The sequence below is a fragment of the Eptesicus fuscus genome, chromosome 2 (genome assembly GCF_027574615.1).
Source record: "Eptesicus fuscus isolate TK198812 chromosome 2, DD_ASM_mEF_20220401, whole genome shotgun sequence".
Taxonomy (NCBI): domain Eukaryota; kingdom Metazoa; phylum Chordata; class Mammalia; order Chiroptera; family Vespertilionidae; genus Eptesicus; species Eptesicus fuscus.
Window position 1 is genome coordinate 39,221,919 of NC_072474.1, and position 21,050 is coordinate 39,242,968.

Sequence of the window (21,050 nt, forward strand, 5' to 3'; positions counted from 1 at the left end):
TGAATTCAGTGGGGCCTCCCATTATACCCTATTGTTGTTGCCTTGGAATTTTTAGTAGTTCTTGATAATTTTTGAAGAAGGGACCTAGAATTTTCATTTTGCACTGGTGCCCACCAATTAAATAGCTGGTCTTGACTTTTTGTCATAACTTCTTTCAGATTCTAGGCTACTAGGTACATTGCTACTGGTAGGGAGAGCTGGTTTATTGTCTATGAGAACTTACTAGAGACTCAGTAGAGTCCCCAGTATGTCTGAAAGAAGAAGAGTGAAAGAATACAGGTGTCCAATGATTGCAAATAATTGTTTATAAAGAATGACCATATACTTTGTTTTAAAACAAAGGCTTTAACAAGAGACAAAGGAACACCTAGAAACTCCACATAGTATTAATCTGGAGAAACCCAAAACACTAAAAAAGACATATACAGTACATCAATATGTTTATTGTAGCATTATTTACAATGGTCAAGGTATGGAAGCAGCCTGGGTGTCTATCAATAGATGAATGAATATAGAAGAAGTGGTACATATATACAATGAAAAATGATTCAGCCATAAAAAGGAATGAAATCTTGCCATTTACAACAACATGGATGGACCTAGAGGGTATTATGCTAAATGAAATGTCAGACAGAGAAAAATGAGTGCCAGATGATTTCACTTATATGTGGACCATGAAAACAAAATACATGAACAAGCAGAACAGAACAGATGCATAGATACAGAGAACATTATTATGGTTGCCAGATAGGAGAGGTGTTGGGGGGATGGGTGAAAAACATGAAAGGATTTAGAAGTATAAATTGATAGTTACAGAATAGTGATGGGGATGCAAAGTACAGCATAGGGCAGGCGTCCTCAAACTACGGCCTGCGGGCCACATGCGGGTATTTTTGCCGTTTTGTTTTTTTTACTTCAAAATAAGATATGTGCAGTGTGCATAGGAATTTGTTCATAGTTTTTTCTTTAAACTATAGTCTGGCCCTCCAACAGTCTGAGGGACAGTGAACTGGCCCCCTGTTTAAAAAGTTTGAGGACCCCTGGCATAGGGAATACAGTTGATAATATTATAATAACTATACATGGTATCCAATGGGTACTACATTTATTGAGATGATCACTTCCTAAATTATATAAATGTTAATCACTGGGTTGTACCTTTGAAACTAATATAATATTGTATATCAGCTGTAATGTAACTTAAAAATAAAAAAATAAAATAAAATTCAAAATAAAATAACCATACAGTTTTCCACTGATTTTTAAAAAAAATTAATTTTAATTTTTTAAATTTAATTTTTTAAATAACTTTATTGTTGAAAGTATTACTTTTAAAAATATATATATTTTTTATTGATTTCAGAGAGGAAGAGAGAGAGAGAGAGAGAGAGAGAGAGAGAGAGAGAGAGAGAATCATTGATCAACTGCTTCCTGCATGCCCCCTACTGGGGATCGAGCCCACAACCCGGGCATGTGCCCTTGGCTGGAATCGAACCTGAGACCCTTCAGTCCACAGGCAGATGCTCTATCCACTGAGCCAAACCAACTAGGGCAAAAGTATTACCTTTTATAGTAAAAATAAAGATTTGTTCTTATAGAGCATTCTTAGTGGACAAACTGAAATTCTTTTGTAGGGAAGAGTGTAAATTTAGGAGTTGGCCTTGTTCTTCATTGATGCTCTGGGATCTACTTGTAGTTTCCCTCACATATTGTCTTCATAAAATTAAAAATTAAACATAGATTTGAAGCCCCAGCTGCCTTCCCTTCCGGCAATTTAAGATTGTGTTAAAAACATGAGCACTGAAATTTTTAAAATGTAACCTCATTCTATGTAACACACAGTTTCCAGTTGAGGTCTTCTCCTACCTGTGTTTTTACAATGGATTTTTATTCAATACTAGAGGCCTGGTGCACAAAATTCGTGCATGGGTGGGATCCCTAGGCCTGGCCAGCGATCAGGGCTGATCAGGGCCAGGCTGATCAGGGCCCAGCCGGAGAGGAGGTGATGGTTGCCAGGCTGGGCGCAGAAGGAATGGACACCAGATGCCAAAGCTGCCATTGTCGGTGCCCTACCACAGCATGGTTCCCCACCTTCACCCCTCACCCCCTCCTTCTCTTGCTGCTGTGCTGCCACAGTGGCAGGTGGGTGGTGGGCCAATCGGGGCCTGCCGGCTGGGGTGAGGGATGGGGCACGGGAGGTTGGCCACCGGGCCGATGAGGGAGCCGGCCCTCAGCTCCCCCAGGAAAGGGGCTGCATCCACTGCCACCCACCCCCGGTTCCCCATCCCAGCCTGGAGCCTGGCCCCAATCAGGCAATCGGGGCCTGCCAGCTGCGGGGAGGGACTGCAAGAGTTTGGCTGGCCAGGGGCAAGGGACTGTGGGAGGTTGGCCAGCCAGGGGAGGTTGGCTGTGGGAGCGCATTGACCACCAGGGGGCAGCTCCTGCCTTGAACCTCTGCCCCCTGGTGGTCAGTGCATATCATAGCGACCTGTCATTCCGGTCATTCTGGTCATTTAGGCTTTTATATATAGAGATTTGGGAACTTTTTCTGCACTTTCTACTACCTCTTCTGACTAGCAGTGCATCTTGTTGTTAATCATCCATTTGTCATGACTTGGCCTGGGGTAGTGTTAGCAAGGGCTAGTCATGAGAAGGCCTGGGAAAGAACTCAGACACACCGGGTCAGACTGTGGGGATCTGAATATGGGAATGGGTGAATGTCAGTTGTTTTCAGGCTGGCACTGCTGGTCTAGCTATGTAAATTCCTCATCTACATATTAAAGGTGATCAACAAGAGAAAGGAAAAGGTGAAATGTAAGTACCACTGCCAAAATAGTCAAATTTAGTCTGAGACTTATGATGTCTATTCAAGAAAGTTAAAGATAGATAATTGATGGAATTCTGAGTAGTTTTTAAAGACCAACTCATGGAAAGACAGAATTAGGGGCAAGAAATTTAGTTTCAGAATGGGTTGAGATAATGAGGGAATTCTACTACAAGAGACAGAGAAGGCAAAGCAGGACCCAATTATTGAGGAAAAAGCAAAAGGGAATAGGGTGCTGTGGCCCCACCTGGACTCTCTCAATACTGAGATATGAAGTTACTAATGTGGGGATTATGAAAAAGGAAAATTTTCTATACATTGTAAAGAGTTGCTGGTGCTGGTGCTTGTAAAGCTTCTCTGGAAGCCCCTTGAGCAGATGTGGAAGCTGGAGGAGCATCAGCTGGAGCGACAGAATTTTACCATCTAGTTGGTATGGACTAACCATTTGCTTTTCGGTAAAATGTAGCACTACATAAAAAAAGACGATAAGCTGTTCGGAGAAGTGAGAGAATGCATTTACATAACGATGGCTTCCTCCTTTTGCTCAATGAATCCTTTTGGGGGAAGTTATGTTTATTGTTACAATGGTCCTGTGAGTAAGTACTGTAAAATCTTTTAGAACAACAGAGATCATATTTAAACCCTGACCACGGGAACAGTGATGGATTTACACTCGGACTGCAATAAAGCCAGGCATTGGACATGTTATCGTAGAGTAGCAGGAGTGTTTGGCTTCGTGTTCTGCAGAGTGGCATTGCGCCATTACTTTATATCCCCCTGAAATAGCACTTCTAACACCCGTGCCGCCCTGCCGTGCTCTTGCACTGGTTCAAGGCTGAGAAGCAGTGGCCCAGTGCCAGCTCTCATTAAGTAATAAGACACTCCAGGCAGTGCATTTCTGAGGATTACTGCGTGTCTGCCTTAAGTGTGTCACTACTCAAGAAGGGCAATCAGCCTTCATAATATGCATTCTCTGAAGTGACTTATTGCCTTTTGGAAGGGAAACTTTTATGCGCTAGTAAGAAGAAAGAGGGGGAGACGTATTTCTCATGCCCTGGATGGCAATCTGGGTGTGGCTTTCTTACTCCATTGAAAGGGGGAAGCAGTTTTCAACTGATAACATCATAGTCAGCAATGAGACATTCTCTCTGGGCCAGACCCCCACACACAAGCTTGTCCAATTGTCTTTCCCCTACAGGTCGTACCACAATGGGTATGATTTTAATCCGAGGTAATTTTTCCTGTTGTTTCAACAAATTTTAAGTTGAAAAACAGAGTTACAAAATGAGTTATGTTCAATGGAAGGCAGTCAAATGTAATGTCGTATGTCTAAAAGTTATGTGGTATGGAGTATTGGTGATAAGCCAGCCTCTCAAGCCAGAGTGCTTTGAGTGTCAACCTTGACACTTTAGTGGTTTGTATGACCCTGAGAAAGTTACAGTAATTCTGCAGTCCTCACTTTTCTCACCTGTGAAATGTACATAATAAGCATACCTTGTGGAGCTGTTTCATGGATTAATGAAATGACGTATGTAAAGCAATTAAAATAGTGTCTGGTCCACAGCAACACCAGAAATGTATCTCTTGACATTTTGAAGATAATTATCATATTTATCAGTGAACCTCAAAAGATGCTGAGTAGGGAATCAGAACTACTGTATCTTACTTTTAACTGTGTAAATTGGGAAAAGTTGGCATCTCTAGATTTAAACTTCTACATCTATAAAATGATCCAAAATATAGGCTTTTGAGGAAAAGACATCCCAGTCATCCCTCTCTCTGGCATTCACACCTGTGTAATCCCCTGTAGGAAGCGGTTATAGGGTTAAGCCTCTGACTGACCTGTGGCAGGGTCACAAACAAGTTCATTTGGAGGGCAGACCCCTCCCAGCATAATTAAGCCTGATCCTGTAACTGATCCCTAGATCTTTCCTGGGTAGCTAGTGGGCTGTGGGAGGGGCAGCAAGTGCTGCCAAAACAAGTGAAACTTATAAGAACATTGTCAATTGCCTTGTTTGTCCCTGAGTATAAATAAAGCCTCAGCTTTGCAGTCTGGATCTGTTCTGTGGCCTCAGCCAGGCACAGAAAGATCCACCCAGCCCCACCAGAAATGTATCTCTTTATTTCAAATCTATCTCTTTCAAATCTCTCTCTCCTCTCTTTATTTCTAATATTTCTCAATCCCTGGCCGCCTCCACTTAGAACCGGTTCGTTCATCTCTCTTTCCGCGCAAAACGCGGAAAAGGGAGATCCCCGCCCTGTTTGGCCCCCGCCGCATCAGGCCCCCGCATTTTGGCGACCAACGTGGGCCATGAAAGAGGCAACAAGAGGTAAAAGGCAAGGGATCGCTCCCAAGAATTGCGCGCGCCACAGATTTAAGAAATGTAAGGTAATGGGGAGTGTATTGTATTGAACTGAATTGAAATAGCCGGGTGTTAAACATGGGTAATTCTCAAAAATGCTTTAACTATGCTCAGATCTCAAAGATTTTCTGTGAAGCATAGTCAGATTCTTGATTTCTTAATTTTTGTTGTTGAAGTGTGGGAAAAGGTCAGAAAGCAGTTGCATGCTTGATTCAGCACAGGAGAGTTTAAGAATGTCTAAGTGGGGTACAGCCATGGCGTTACAGACTGCAGTGGAAGGGTGCAAGTCTAAGAATACCATCTGCACCTCCTCTGCCTCTACGTGTAAACTACTTGTAACCAAGTAGAAAAGAATAAAAGGAACTTCTCAGCAACTGCCAATAATTCTTTATCTTAAAAAATAAGATAAAGACTGTTTTGGCCTTAAAAATGGTGAAGATGAACCAGAGAAAGAAATACAGGCCAGTTTCCCAAGACATCTAAAGTAACTCTTGAAATTTCCCACCAGAGGCAAGTAAATAGCAGGAAGGAAATAGTCAAGTTTACATATTAATGGCTGAGAGTTTGCTTCTTGACTTCCCCAGCAGGAAAATTGTGACCGTTTTGAAATTTAGAGGCTGGGCCAGGCCTATTGGCTGGAAATTTAAAAGAACTTGGAAGTTTACTAAATCAAATGATAAATTTAAATGATCTAAATGTATTGAATTGTTATAATACTGAAATATTGATCTGAGTATGCATTGCATGAAGTCTAGAGGATAGAAGTTAGTCTATTGATTAAATATGCCTTATATTTTATTTGAAATGTATCCTTAAAAATGTAAAAGTATTATTGATTTGAGAAATGCTAAGTATTTAATTTTGCTACCTAAAATTTAAAGCTCTGAAAGTTCAAGGTCTCTTTTCTTGCCATAAAGAGGTTTTAAAGCTACACCCTTTTTAAATTTGCATTTAAATGGCTACAACTTTTGCTAGCCGACCTTCCTAGAAAAGGTCAAGTGGCTAGGTCAAAAGGTTTTTCCTGCAAAAGTGGCTCCTTTAACCTACAAGTTTGCTTCTCAGTGTCTCCGGGCAGAAAAAACATGGTTTAAAGTTAATTATTAGATTTTAAAATTTATTCTTAAGAATATAAAATTCTTAAGAACTGCTAATATTTGACTTGCAAGCTCTGAAAGTTTAAGGTTCAAATTGAATTGGGAGAAATTATATAAATGTGGTAATAATACCTAAAAAATAAAAATGTGTTTTTGAGAAAATAAAATGTGTTTTCTCTTAATTAATTAGGAATTCAAAATATGTTACTTCTTGGTCTGATTTTAAAAAGAGGATTAATTCTATGATCCAGTGTAAATGTAATTGATATTCTTTGAGATAATTTAAGTATATAATCTTTAAATCATATATATAAATATATAAATATATATATTTGATCTTTCCAAGTGTATTTCAAGGTTTTGAGAGTAGCTTTTACACATTTCACGGGCCCCAAAATGTTTCAAAAGTCTGTTTCTCTCTTAAAAGAAATATTTTTTTTAATTAAACCGATTGATACCTGGAATCACATGGAAAGTTTTATCAAATAAAAATTAATTAATATATTTTACTTATATACATGTATATTAATAACCTTTTGCACTCGGATGTCGAGTGTGACTCGACACGGTTAGCATTAGAATAAAGGAATCGAGAAAAAAGCAGGCGAGTGCAAAGGGTTAAATGTTATGAAAGTTTTCGCCTGTAAGAAGGGCAAAAACAATATATTTCTTAAATATAGCCAAAATTTTCAACAGCAGTAGAATTTCAAGAAAGACAAAAGCCTCAAGCAGCCTGCATTTTTGAATTGGCTGGAGGTGGGACATTTTATGCTTTTAGATCAGACCAATAAAGTATCAAACCTATAAGTCTACTGAATAAGTTTCTTTGCCTTTTTTTTTTTAATTAAAGATACCTACTTAAATTACTTAAATAAATTAGCTTATTAAATTATAATCAAGGTTTTCAGCTTAATGAAAAGCCAATAATTTTATAAACATTTCTAATAAAGACCAAAAACAGCTAGTGATTGTCTGAAATGTGATTTTTTACTTTCTTTTAAAAGAACAGATTGAGCAGCCGCCATGATGGCCACATGTCTTACCACTCACGTGGCTTGGGGGCCGCCATCTTGAAATAACAAAGGCCAACCCCCTTCCTTTAAATAAGCCAATGTCTTTGCAAGCAATTTAAGTCTTCTAAGAAAGTTACTGAAGGCTTCCATGATCCCTCTGTATATGCAAATTAGCTAATGGGAATACTCTTAAAAAATAAATTTCTTGCTTAATAAAAAGGAGAAATTTGAAAATTTTGAAATCTCTTTCACTGGTATTACAGAATAAACTGAGGATTGTTATTAAAATATTAAATCTAATCCATACTAGTGGTCACCATAACTTTAAGAGAAATTATTTTATGTGACAAAGATTTTTAAATGAAACTATAGCCTGAAAATTATTTTGGAAGGAAATAAATAGAGGTTTCCTTCAAATATCATAAGGATTGTAATTGATAACCAATGCATTAGGCCTCCTAAGGTGGAGATAAGAAAAGATTAAATGACTTTCATAAATTATTAGGGGACATTAACTGGTTAAAACCTTGTCTATACAAAAAGAAATTGATAGCCAGTTTGAAATTGAATTGTCATGGCCTAGAGCAAAGAATATCCTTACATGATATTATTCTACAATTTCATTATAATTTTTGATATTTTACAACAGCATATTGTATATTTATCCCAAACAAACTTACAAACTAATTCTTTGAATGTTTGGCAGCAATTTAAAAAGGACATGAAAGGATTTAACCCCTTCCATGGTGTGGAAGGCCCCCTGGGGAGGCACTCAAGCATTCTATATTGGTCCCTCTTGCCCTTTTTGCCAAGAGGGACCCTCTTCTCACAATCCAATTGCCCACAGCTGTTGCCTGAGTTTTCTGTTCATGCTGAGGTTGAAGCCTCATGGTGGCTGGTACCATGGATCTGTCTCTCGCACAATGGCGTGAGCTGGGCCCTCCCTGGAGAAGAAACCTGGGTTCCCCAAGATATGTGACAATGCCAAGGCCCCGCCAGCAGGCGAGGGGATCCCAAGGCAGATGCTGGGCATGGAGGCCATAGGGGCATAGGCTACCAAGGAGACAGAACTGAACCTCACATCACTCTGCTTGGCCCCAGAGGATGGCTGGTTAGTCAAAGACGGGTAAGATTCCTCAGGGGAGGAACAACCTAAGACAGGCACAGTCGCAGAGGGGCCATCAGGAGAGAATTTGGGGGTCAACAGAGGTGGGGCACAGATCCTCACCCCCCCAACATTACAGGGGCTTGAACACTCGCCCCTTCTGAGGGAGGTCTCCTGCCCCATGGCTGCTTCGCGCTTCCCATGCCAGCTCAGATTGGGACCCAGGCAACATACAGAGACTTGGCCCAGCTCAAATCGGAAAGAGACCCAGATAACAGAAAGAGACTTGGCCCAGCTTAGATTGGGACCCAGGCAACAGAGAGTTGGCCCATGGCAGCTGCCCTATATCTAAATCCAGCCTAACACCAGGAATGCTCAGGGCTTTCTCAAGGATGCAAATAATCCTTTCCATTAACATTTACAGGGTATTGTTGTTAGAGTATTAAATTTGACAGTAAAATAGTCAAGTTTTCAGATTAATTTATATTGGCTAAATGAAATAAGTGAATATTCAAGAAAATCTAATTATACAAAACCCTGTTCCTAAAGTATTAACCAAAATTTCTATTGGTAGTAATAGAAATTACTACCATTTCATGGTAAAATTGCTTAACACCCAATGAATCCAAAGCAGTCATATTTTTGTTGCAAAAATTAAAAATAGAAGGTCATCAAGACTGCATCAATTTTTTTACAAAAGCCTCATAATAATTAATCAAAAAGGATAGTAGAATAATATCCTGTAAGTAAATTACATCAAGCCTTAATTGCTTTAAAATTTTACTTTAAAAATTATTTTTCATTTATAATGCTGATAAGGCACCCATGAAAAATCTTATGTTGTAAAAATAGGCCAAAGGAAAATCACTTGGACAAAAATCAAAAGGATCCCAAGTCTAATTTATAGAAAAGAGTTCTTTATTAACCTTTGGTCGAGAATATGTTTATATTTCCAGAAAACTCCAAAGCCCATATGGATTCCTGCAACAACGGATCCCAGAGAGGACCGTTTCCAGCCACAGAATAAGTAGTGGCCCCCAAGAACAGAGGAGAAATAGTCCAGAAATAAAAATAGTGAAGATGCCTTGCCATGCTAGCAGTCAGCACCTGTGCATTGCTACAGGTTGCCCAGGACCAAGAGCAAGGAAGGTCGGTGTGCATGTGCTTCCAGACCATGTGTGCACACCCTTTTGCATAGAAGTCAAAATGTTTAATGTTTTGTGTTCTACCAGGACCCCTAACTTGAGGGTCTTGCTTTATTTCTAACACAGGGAATAGTATTAACTGCCACATTAAAAGAAATGTTATACCTCAGGCATTAACCATTTTTACAGATGGATCCAGCTCTGGAAAGGCTGGATCTACTGCAGCAGGAGAGCAAAGTTCCTTCAAACCCCTTAAATTTTAGTAGAAATACAAGCTCCTATTTATGCCTTAATAGATCTTGCTATGGAGCCCATTCAACCTATAGTAATAGTGCTTATGTGGTAAGTATGGCCAAAATTATTGATACAGCTACTATAGGGCAAACAATTCAGAGGAACTTTTCATTTAATTTTCAGCCTTTAAAATGTTATTAAAGAAAGACAATTTCCATGTTTTATTGGAAGCAATGTCCTCAGTCTGTTATCCACCTTTCTGTGCCAACTTTAGGGGTAAATCCCCAAGGACTTAAACCTAATCAAATCTGACAAAATGGATGTCACTCAATAGTGGAAAGAGCCAATCGTACTCTTAAAATCATTTATTAAAACAAAAAGGGGGAGACAGGTGTTATGTGTCACCTCAAAAGAGGCTCAGTCATGCTTTTTATACTTTAAAAATTTTGAATTATATTGCAAAGGATCGTACAGCAGGTGAAAGGCATCAGGCCTCCTGTACAATAGCTTCCACCTTGTCAGTTAGGTGGAAGGAAGCATAAATCAGACAAGAGTTTTATCAGATTCAGTGATGGTGTGGGGAGGAGGTTGTGTTTTATATCTTTCCAGAAGGAGCAATGCAGCCAATTTGGGTGCCAGAGCATTACGTCCGTCACCACAGTGGACCCAGAGAAGCTCCTGTGTCCCTTCACTCAAAAGGACTGAGAGCTGCCCTGATGACAGCAAAGTGGAAGAAGAAGAAAACTGAAAGCTAAGCTACACAGGGGACTGAGGTGCCAACATGGAGTCATCTGAAGAAAACGACTGAAGCACAGCAGATTGTGGAAAAGCAAGAAGTTGAAGCTACTTCTTCAATCATGTTTCTGGCCATGCACAGCCAAGTCTGAGGACTCTTGAGTAAATCAGCAAAAGAAACTTTCATTTAGTAGGAAAATGTTACTGTAGTTTGATTTCTTTATTGTTGTGTTGCATTGGCATTGTTTTATTAATAGCCATGTCTGGATTTTGCATTGGCATTGCTTTGTTAATGTTTTAGTAGTCAGAAATTTGTTCTTGATGTTTAAATTTTACTTCCATTATTAGTAGCTTAAATTTAAAAGAAAGGGTGAGATGTAGGAAGCAGTTATAGGGTTAAGCCTCAGACTGACCTGTGGCAGGGTCACAAACAAGTTCGTTTGGAGGGCAGACCCCTCCCAGCATAATTAAGCCTGATCCTGTAACTGATCCCTAGATCTTTCCTGGGTAGCTAGTGGGCTGTGGGAGGGGCAGCAAGTGCTGCCAAAACAAGTGAAACTTACAAGAACATTGTTAATTGCCTTGTTTGTCCCTGAGTATAAATAAAGCCTCAGCTTTGCAGTCTGGATCTGTTCTGTGGCCTCAGCCAGGCACAGAAAGATCCACCCAGCCCCAGATTTCAAATCTATCTCTCCTCTCTTTATTTCTAATATTTCTCAATCCCTGGCCGCCTCCACTTAGAACCGGTTTGTTCATCTCTCTTTCTGCGCAGGACGTGGAAAGGGAGATCCCCGCCATGTATGGCCCCCGCCGCATCAGGCCCCCACAATCCCCTTCCCTGAAATGTGGGCTGAACTAAATGTTACTTCTGAGACCAGGCCATTGTGTCCTGGAAGCCCTTTCTAGCTCTCTTTCTCAGTACCAGCTACCATGTCATAAGGACACACTCAGGCAGCATATGGAGAGGCCTAAATTGTGAAGACCCAAGACTAAGCAGGAATAGACCTGTCAGGAAATGCCAGCCCCTGACAAGCCTGAGATGACTGGAGACCTAGCCAACAACTTGACTGCCACCTCAGGAGAGATGCGGACGAGAGGCACCAGCAAAGCTGCCCTACATTCCTCATTACAGAGACTGAGGTGATAGACCTTTCCTGTCTTAGCCACTAAGTTTTGCAATACTTTGTTATGCAGCAATAGATCATTAATACAGTCAATAAGCTAACACATATGGAAGGTACTGGAAAAGCACAAAATGCTTGTGAAATTGAAACATTGATATTGTTAGTAGCTGCCTTAAAAAAGCTAAGTAACATATACAAAGATTATTAAATTATATTTTTTCTGCATATATATTTGTATCATTCATTAACTAATATATATTATAATTTACTAGAGGCCTGGTGCACGGGATGAGAGCGCCCGCTCATCCTGGTCAGCCAAGTGGCTGTGGACCCGCCCTCTGAGCAGCTGCTCCCTGTTCATCCCAGTCAGCCCAGCAGTGCTCCCACTGTGGCAGCGCACTGACCATCAGGGGCAGATCCAGCATTGAGTGTCTGCCCCCTGGTGGTCAGTGCGTATCATAGCAACTGGTCGACCAGTCGTTCTGGTCGTTCCCCTGATTGATCGCTGGAATTTTATTATATAGGATTCAGAGAGAGAGAGAGAGAGAGAGAGAGAGAGAGAGAGAGAGAGAGAGAGAGAACTCATCTTTGTGCCTGGCACTATTATAGGAGTAGTAATATAGCAGCAAAGAACAAAGACTAATATAATATCCTGTTGTTGTTTTTTAAGATACATGTGGATAAATAAATTTTAAAAAGGGTATATTAGACCTTGGTAAGTGCTTATTACAAAACTTAAGCAGGAAAGGGGATAGGGAGTGCTTGCATACAAGTTGTGTGTGTTTTCTTGTTTGTTTGTTTTATGGTTTTAAAAAGTTTGGTTAGGAAAACATGCCATGAGAAGGTGATATTTAAGGCAAGATTTGAGAGGGCAGGAGGAGAAAGCCCTGAGGACACTGAGGAAGAATGTTCCAGGCAGAGGTGATGGCCGGTGCTGAGGCCGTGAGGCTGCCCTGGACCTTTAGGAGCATCAGGGGATGAGTTTGAAGAGGTGCAGGGAGTCTGTGCAGGTTCCTTAAAGAACAAAGGCTTAACTCTGAGGAAGATGGGAAATCATGAAGGGTTCTGAGCAGGTGATCTGATTTCAGTTTTGTACTTTCTTTGGCTGCTGGGAGAATATGCTTGTGGAGCAGAAGAAGGAGACAAGAGTGGAAGCAAGGAAACCAGTTATCAATGTTTCCTATATTATAAAGAGCTAATATGCTAATATGCTAATCTGCTAATATGCCAGATGGCGGAATAACCTTCTGGAACTATCAGTGGGTGGGGCCACAAGGCAGCCTGGGCTGCAAGAGCCGAGGCAGCTGGGGCTGTGAGGGCCAAGCCCCTGCACAAATTTCGTGCATCGGGCCTCTAGGAGTGAAATAATAATAATAAAATGTGATTTAGCTTTATGATAACTGGGAAAAAGATCTGTAGTTTCCTTTCATATACAAACATTTTTATTAACTTTGTTAAGTTCTCATGAGAAAGGCAATGTATTTAACTATTAAGACAGAAGTAAAAAATAATATTTCAAATTCATGGTATTTGATAAGTCCTAACCTTAGGAAAAAGATTATGAATGTATATCCAAGTTACTCCTCAATGATTCAGTTATATATATACAAGATAGGGCAATAGTAGTTTTATAGCTGTGATTACGCAAAATACAGTTTATTCTTGTCTTATTATTTACTAAAGGCCTGGTGCATGAAATCATGCACGGGGGGGGGGGGGGGGTGTCCCTCAGCCCAGCCTGCACCCTCTCCAATCTGGGACCCCTAGAGGGATGTCCAACTGCCCGTTTAGGCCCGATCCCACATCGGGCCTAAACAGGCAGTCGGACATCCCTCTCACAATCCAGGACTGTTGGCTCCCAACTGCTTGCCTGCCTGCCTTCCTGATTGGCCCTAACTGCTTCTGCCTGCCAGCCTGATCACCCCCTAACCACTCCCCTGCCAGTCTGATTGATGACTAACTGCTCCCCTGCCAGCCTGTTTGCCCCTAACTGCCCTCCCCTGCAGGCCTGGTCACCCCTAACTGCCCTCCCCTGCTGGCTATCTTGTGGTGGCCATCTTGTGTCAACATGGGGGCAGGATCTTTGACCACATGGGGGCAGTCATCTTGTGTGTTGGAGTGATGGTCAATCTGCATATTACTCTTTTATTAGATAGGATAGAGGCCTGGTGCATGGGTGGGGGCTGGCTGGTTTGCCCTGAACGGTGTCCTGGATCAGGGTGGGTGTTCCCTTTGGGCGTGGGGTGGCCTAGGCGAGGGGCCTGTGGTGGTTTGCAGGCTGGCCACGCCCCCTGGAGACCCAAGTAGAGGCCCTGGTATCTGGGGTTTATCTATCTTCTATAATTGAAACTTTGTAGCCTGGAGCGGAGCCAAGCCTTCTGCTTGCTCCGTGGCTGCAGCCATATCTGTTGGGACTTATGTATCTTCTATAATTGAAACTTTGTAGCCTTAAGCGGAGGCCTGGGCCAGCCAGGGTGTGTGGAAAGCTTGGTTTCCTCCATTGCCGGGGGCAATCCTAGACTCCTGCTCTTTCCAGCTCCGTGGCTGCTGCCATTTCTGTTTGGAATTTATTTATCTTCTATAATTGAAACTTTATAGAAGTTTGAGTGGAGGCCTAGGCCAGCAAGGGCAGGCAGAAAGCTTGGCTTCCTCCATTGCCAGGGAAACCCAAGCCTTCCTCCTGGTCTCTGTGGCCGTAGCCATCTTGGTTGGGTTTATTTGCATATTTGCTCCTGATTGGCTGGTGGGCATGGCTTGTGGGTGTAGCGGAGTGATGGTTAATTTCCATATTACTCTTTTATTAGATAGGATTAGTTATTGCATTATTTCCCATACAAACAACTGTAAACCTACTTTTTCTCAACCCTCTGTGCATGTGTATGTATGTGTGTACATATATGTATAATATTATACATACAAATACACATGAATAGTACAAAGAGTATGTGTAATATACATGTGAATGTTTGTACAAATGTATGCATGTATGATGAGATAGAGCTTGCAATATGATGAAACTAGAGGCCCTGTGCACGAAATATGCACACTGGAGGGGGCCCTCAGCCCGGCCTGTGCCCTCTTGCAGTCTGGGACTCCTCAGAGAGTGGGCCTGAGCCAGCAGGAAGACATCCCTTTTGCAGTCTGGGACCCCTCCCTCCTTACTGCCCATCTGCTCGCTGCTCCTTACTGCTTGGCTCACTGTTCATTAGAGCTGCCAGGAGATGGGAGCAGCTCTTGCCACTACAGCTGCACTTGCCAGACGTGAGCCCAGCTTCTGGCTGAGCGACGCTCTTCCTGTGGGAGCGCACTGACCAACAGGGGGCAGCTCCTGGATTGAGTGTCTGCCCCCTGGTGGTCAGTGTGCATCCATCATAGCGATCAGTCCTTCTGGTCATTCCGCCATAACTGTCACTTAGGCTTTTATTATATAGACTAGAAGCTCTGTGCATGAAATTCGTGCACGGGGGGTGGGGTCCCTCAGCCAGCCTGCACCCTCTCCAATCCGGGACCCCTTGGGGAATGTCTGACTGCCGATTTAGGCCCGATTCCTGGGATCTGGCCTAAACCAGCAGTCGGACATCCCTCTTGCAATCTAGGACTGCTGGCTCCTAACCGCTCACCTGTCTGCCTGCCTGATTGCCCCTAACCACTCTGTCTGCTTGCCTGATCACCCCTAACCTCTCTGCTTGACTGATCACCCCTAACTGCTCCCCTGCTGGCCTGATCAACCTAACTGCTCTCCCCTGCCAGCCTGATCACCCCTAATTGCCTCTGCCTCGGCCCTGCCACCGTGGCTTTGTCTGGAAGGATGTCCAGAAGACATCCAGTCTAATTAGCATATTATCCTTTTATTAGTATAGATGTTACAAATTGGTAAATCCAGGTAAAGGATACAAATAATTATGTACTACTCTTGCATTTTTTTCTGTATATCTAAATTTTTTTCCAAATAAATTGTTAGAGAAAAAATCCATCAGAATTGCATATTCATTCAAAAATGATTTTTCTACAAAATATATCAATACCATGGTAAAAATAAAGAAGAAATGGGTTTGTGACCTTGAGTTTCTCACTTGGGTGTTCATAAGCTAATTAGACTAATCTAAACAGTATACAGTTAAATCAAATTATGGATGCTAAGGGCTCTGGCTATTTCCTAGCTGATTATTCTGTAACTTAATGCTCATGCATACCTGCAAGAAACCTCATTTCCTTGTTAAATAATTAAATAAATTCCAAAAACTTACTCAGGAGGAGTGGGTAGGTTAAAATTAGCAGATAGAATGTAGCATTGTAGAAAAATGACTCACTTGTCTAATATACAGTTGTGAGTACACAAAAAATGGAACAAATAAAATGGTAATGGGACAAAACAAAAAATAGTTATTTCAGGTCACAAAAAAGACAATTTTCATCACAAAACAAATGAAAGCAACTTATTTTTTTCTATAATAACCCAAAAGTTGTAGTAATACACTCCAGTGTATTTTCAACCTCCTTCCACTATTTTGAGTCAGCTATTCAAATGTCACTTCTCTTTCTCTGGGGAGGCAGGGAGGGGAGGGGGAATTTTTGCCTCAAGACATCTTAGTTACAAATATACATACAACTGAAATGCCTATTCAGAGGGGAGAAATTTTGGAATAAAATTCTGTAGAAATGAAAGTTCTCCAATTGTGACATATTTTTCAATGCCACATTTATTTAGATGCCAGCTGGAGATGGAGATGTTGGGTGTGGTGAAGATGAACAGTCTACACTGCTGGTGTGAGGGGTAATGCTGAGCTGGGGCCTGTGGATAAGGCATGGAAAAGTAGCAGTGTCATAGACACCTTGGTTTATATTTCCCAGGCTATGGTTTACCTTTTGTTAAGAGAAGAAGCTAGAAAAAGATAATGTTTAGTTTCATAAGCTTGAGCCATATTGAAGATTTTTACATTTCAAAATTGGGTATCATTTTGGATTTGTTCTTTCCTTTTCTGTTCGACTCCCACTTCCTCAACTGAGGCATCACCTCGTAATTGGGTCGCTACTACGGCCTCTTTCCCCTCAGCCCTTCCCCAAGCTTTCCTCATTTAATGCAGCCTACATGTAGTTGCTAAATCAAATTTACTAAATTGTTGCTGTCATCACATTCGTCCCTTGATATGGCAGGCAGAACAGAGTGAAAATTGAAGCTTTTGTTTTTTTGTGGCCCACATAACCTTAAACCTTGTTTATTTGGCCCATGTTAGCCTTTGAGTTTGACTTGCTTGGTTTACAGCCTTGAAGTTCTCACCTTTATCTCACAACTTAGCTCTTTCTTATGGATCATCTAAATATGGTGACAATAATAATAGCTAAAATTTATCAAACACTTACCAAACATCTGGCCAACCATTAAGTGCTTTGTTTTCCTTATTTCATTTATTTATTCAACAAAAACTTTACCGATAAGGAAACTGAGGAATAAAGAAAATAAGAAAATTTCCAGACATTACCCTGCTGGTAGATAATGGAGTCCCAGTTCCTAACAAGATCTGCCCAACTTCTGAATTATCTTCTTAGCCACCAGGGTACACCATTGGTGATGATGTTATTTCTGTTCTGTTTGTCTCTTTGTCCTCTTGTAAATTAGGTTAACATATATTGTCAGAAACTCTATTTTGCACTTTTTGTTGAATATAACACAAACCTGGTATGTGACAGGTACACATAAGTTTTCAGAAAGAAGTTAGTGATTGGTTTGATAGAGAGTAGGCAGCATTTTTCACAGGATTGGGCAGTTTCTAATTGGTTTGTTAAAAATGTATTAGATCTATATCTTTCTATGAGGACAGTAGCTTATAAGATAATTAAAGTGTAGAATATTGGGATAAAACACGCTATACTTTCATATTTTTAATACTTAAATATAATCTGTTTTCATATTTGTACATTTTAAAATTAGAAATTAAAATAAGCCTACAATGAATGTGTATATACTCATAAAAATATATTGCAATTAACATGGAAAGAAGTGAGGAGACTATACACTATTGGGTGCTTTTGATGGGTGAGATTAGAGGAAAGAAAAAGAAACTTAACTTTTCTTGATTATCTCCCTATTCCCATGAGGAAATATAAAATTTTAAAAATTTAAGAAGTAGGAAAATAAAACAAAACACTTGAACCTTAAATTATTTTGTATATCATTTGAGTTTTTTTTATAGTACCCTTTCCTGAAGATACTTATTTTTATTTTATGTTTATAATGCACTTGGCTGATTTTTAGCAAATTGAATGTGCTTTTTTCTTAATATTCATTTACAGTGGTTCTCAACCTTTCTAATGCCGCCACCCTTTAATACAGTTCCTCATGTTGTGGTGACCCCCAACCATAAAATTACTTTCGTTGCTACTTCATAACTGTAATTTTGGTACTGTTATGAATCGTAATGTAAATATCTGTGTTTTCTGATGGTCTTAGGCGACCCTGCTAGCAGTTCTCAACCTGACCATCAGAAAACACAGATTTTACATTACGATTCATAACAGTAGCAAAACTACAGTTATGAAGTAGCAACAAAAGTAATTTTATGGTTGGGGGTCACCACAACATGAGGAACTGTATTAAAGGGTGGCGGCATTAGAAAGGTTGAGAACCACTGCCTTAGGAGAAGAATATATTGTTTTTGGTGGGAAAACAGAGAGTTCTTTGGCATATTTCTTTAACATAGCTTGTCTGAACTTCATAATAAATTGTAAGATTGTCATTCAGGGCTGTGAACTTTACTTCCAAATTCAGTCAAACATTCTCTGCATAGAAGTGTCTGATACTGAGATTGTTGATTTGTTCATCACCTTTATCTCACAACATGAAAGATTTTATATTAATCCATTAATTAATTCAAATGCTAGTTATATGAAAATATTCCTAGATTCTATTACCTATCATTTTTCACTAACAAAAATGCCAGAAAAACAGTATTTGAAGACAAGAACTAAAATTTTGAGATGCAATATTCTCAAACATTGGCTGTAAAATTCCCATAATCAGCGTGACCCTTAGAGAATGTCATTGGATATTTGATGAAACAGGGCATGAACTCTGTCCTGCCATCTGGGGGGCCTGTAATATACTACCCTGAATGACGCCTGGGAATTTTAAACTACCAGATAGTTCTTATCTAACAAACTCAGGGAGAAAGGCATTTGTCCACTTTAAGGACTTCTGTTAGCAGATTTATGTCACTTAGATCAATATATTCCCACTTTCCTACCCCTTAAGCTCTACTTCTTAGTTTTGAAAAAATGAAAGAAAAAAGGGAAGATGTACCTGATCCCAATTTTCATAACTGAAAGAAACAACATGATATTATAATAGTTTTCTGGGAAAACCACTCTGGTTCATATTCTTTGCTACAATATTTTAAAACATACCTACCAACACAAAGATGCGAACACATAGAAAACTAGAGTTTCTTTGCAGAACTAATCACACATTTTAAGATAACAATTTAATCTAAAATTAAATTGAAATAAGAAGCCAAAGAATGAGATACTTTATTAAAAACACTTCAATCAGAAGTCATTTCTTTCTAAACAGCTTTCTTAAATAGTCATTGTTTTAGTAATTATAAGACCATTATCCTTTCTCTTATATCAGTCTTGACAAAAGATCAATGAAAAGAATAAATGTCTTTTTTATAAAGATAAATACTGTTGGAGAAAGAATGATTTTTAAAAATTGTCTATTGTAACCAAAGGTTTGTTCTTTGATTAAAGGTATCTCTAAAACAAATAATCTGCATGCACATATGTGTGTAACTAGTGCAATTAATCTTCATGTTGGATTAACTTGATAAAATATTGACCTAATTTGGTATTAAAAGATTACAAGTAACATTTTGCCTTGAAGCCTGCAACATGCCTCATGTCAACGCAGTGATGACAGCATTAACCTCCAGATCTCTCCTCAATTGAGGAGTTTCTGAGCAGTGTTTGGATGACCTACAATGACTGGTGTGCAAAAGGCCCACTGATGCTGTTTCTCAGCTGAACTGACTCCACGGTTCAGAGCTGTGCAAAGGGAAAACATATTCAAAAGACATTCTAGAAATGACCAGCTTCTGGTTGTCAAATAACTGTTTCAACTTACTAATAAAACAGTTGTCTGGAAGTACCTAAAACATTTTTATTTTAAGTACACAAATGCCATCTATAAACATTGTGTAATTGTTATTTTGTTTTTTAAAAATTTTAATTAATTTTTCCCCCATTACCTTTTATCCCCTCTATGCCCTCTACCACCTCTACCCATCCCCCTCCACCCCTGCAATCACCACACTGAGACATTTTGCTTTTAAATGTAAAGAATTGAAAGTAGGGAAAATTTTCCTTGTTGCTTAATTTTCTTTTTGTGAGGTTGGTTACAGTTTTCTGATAATTAATAAAGAATTCTTATTGACTGGTTAATGGGCAGATGTAATAGTGTATGTCTTGTTTTTCTCATTGGGCTAATGGTATGATACATAAAATTCCAGTCCATAGTTAACCCTCAATTACCTTGGAATTAGGGATGAAGTTGCATAACAAATGAAATGCATAAATAATTAAAAGGGATTTTTAAAAATAAAAAAGCAATTGTGAGAGAGAAAGAAAAGCAGCATTAGAGTAACCTGTAATTATTAGGTAGAATAGAATAAAACTGGCTAAAGAGGCTTACATTTGTAAAACTGGCTGAAGAGGCTTACATTCCTTTAATTGAGTTCCTAATTATCTTGATCCTGATTTTCCTATTCTGTATAAGTGCACCAAATGTTTGCATGGAATAGACATAGAAAAACACCATTCTGTCCATTTATAAATTAGTAGAAACTCCATATATCTGAGTATGTGAGAGAGGAGTCTCAGGCTGGGCCAGCCTTATATGGAGGCATAATAATGATGTTTAGAAGGGGCTTTGAAGGGTTATAGGTCAAAACTTTATGATATGTGAACCAGTCTCTAAAATTTCTACCACTAGAGCTTCCTTCTGAGTTTCAGTAATTAAAAATCTTTATGTAGAACCCACATATAGTATGATTTCCCCCCAAATTCTGTTATTGCTCTGTGTATTCTCTTTATAGGAGTGGCTTCCAGAGAAGAACTTTGACTCTTGTTATATGACCAAGATAAGAAAATCATTATCAATATTGCTTAAATGAAATACATTTAAAAAAGAAATAAATTTCCTAATATATTTTGTGGGAAGCCACTGCTTTCCAATAATATCATGAGAGTACACCAGGGAACTTGGAAGGCTGATGGACCTTGGGCGTTAGCAGGCTGACACTAAGCACCAATTGTTGAGATAGTGGTGGCTTAAGGCAATTCCCTAACCTGATAATCCTATTACTGTTTACCAAACTTTACCTTTGATATGCCTGTATGCATTGCTAAAGGGAAAATGT

At 39.8% G+C, this 21,050-nt stretch overlaps 1 long non-coding RNA gene across 1 annotated transcript in view; it reads left to right on the forward strand.

The window, feature by feature from the left end:
- The window catches only part of LOC114234674 (uncharacterized), an 88,064-nt gene that overhangs the window by 20,535 nt on the left and 46,479 nt on the right, over positions 1 to 21,050 (forward strand). The gene's annotated exons all lie outside the window — the stretch shown is intronic.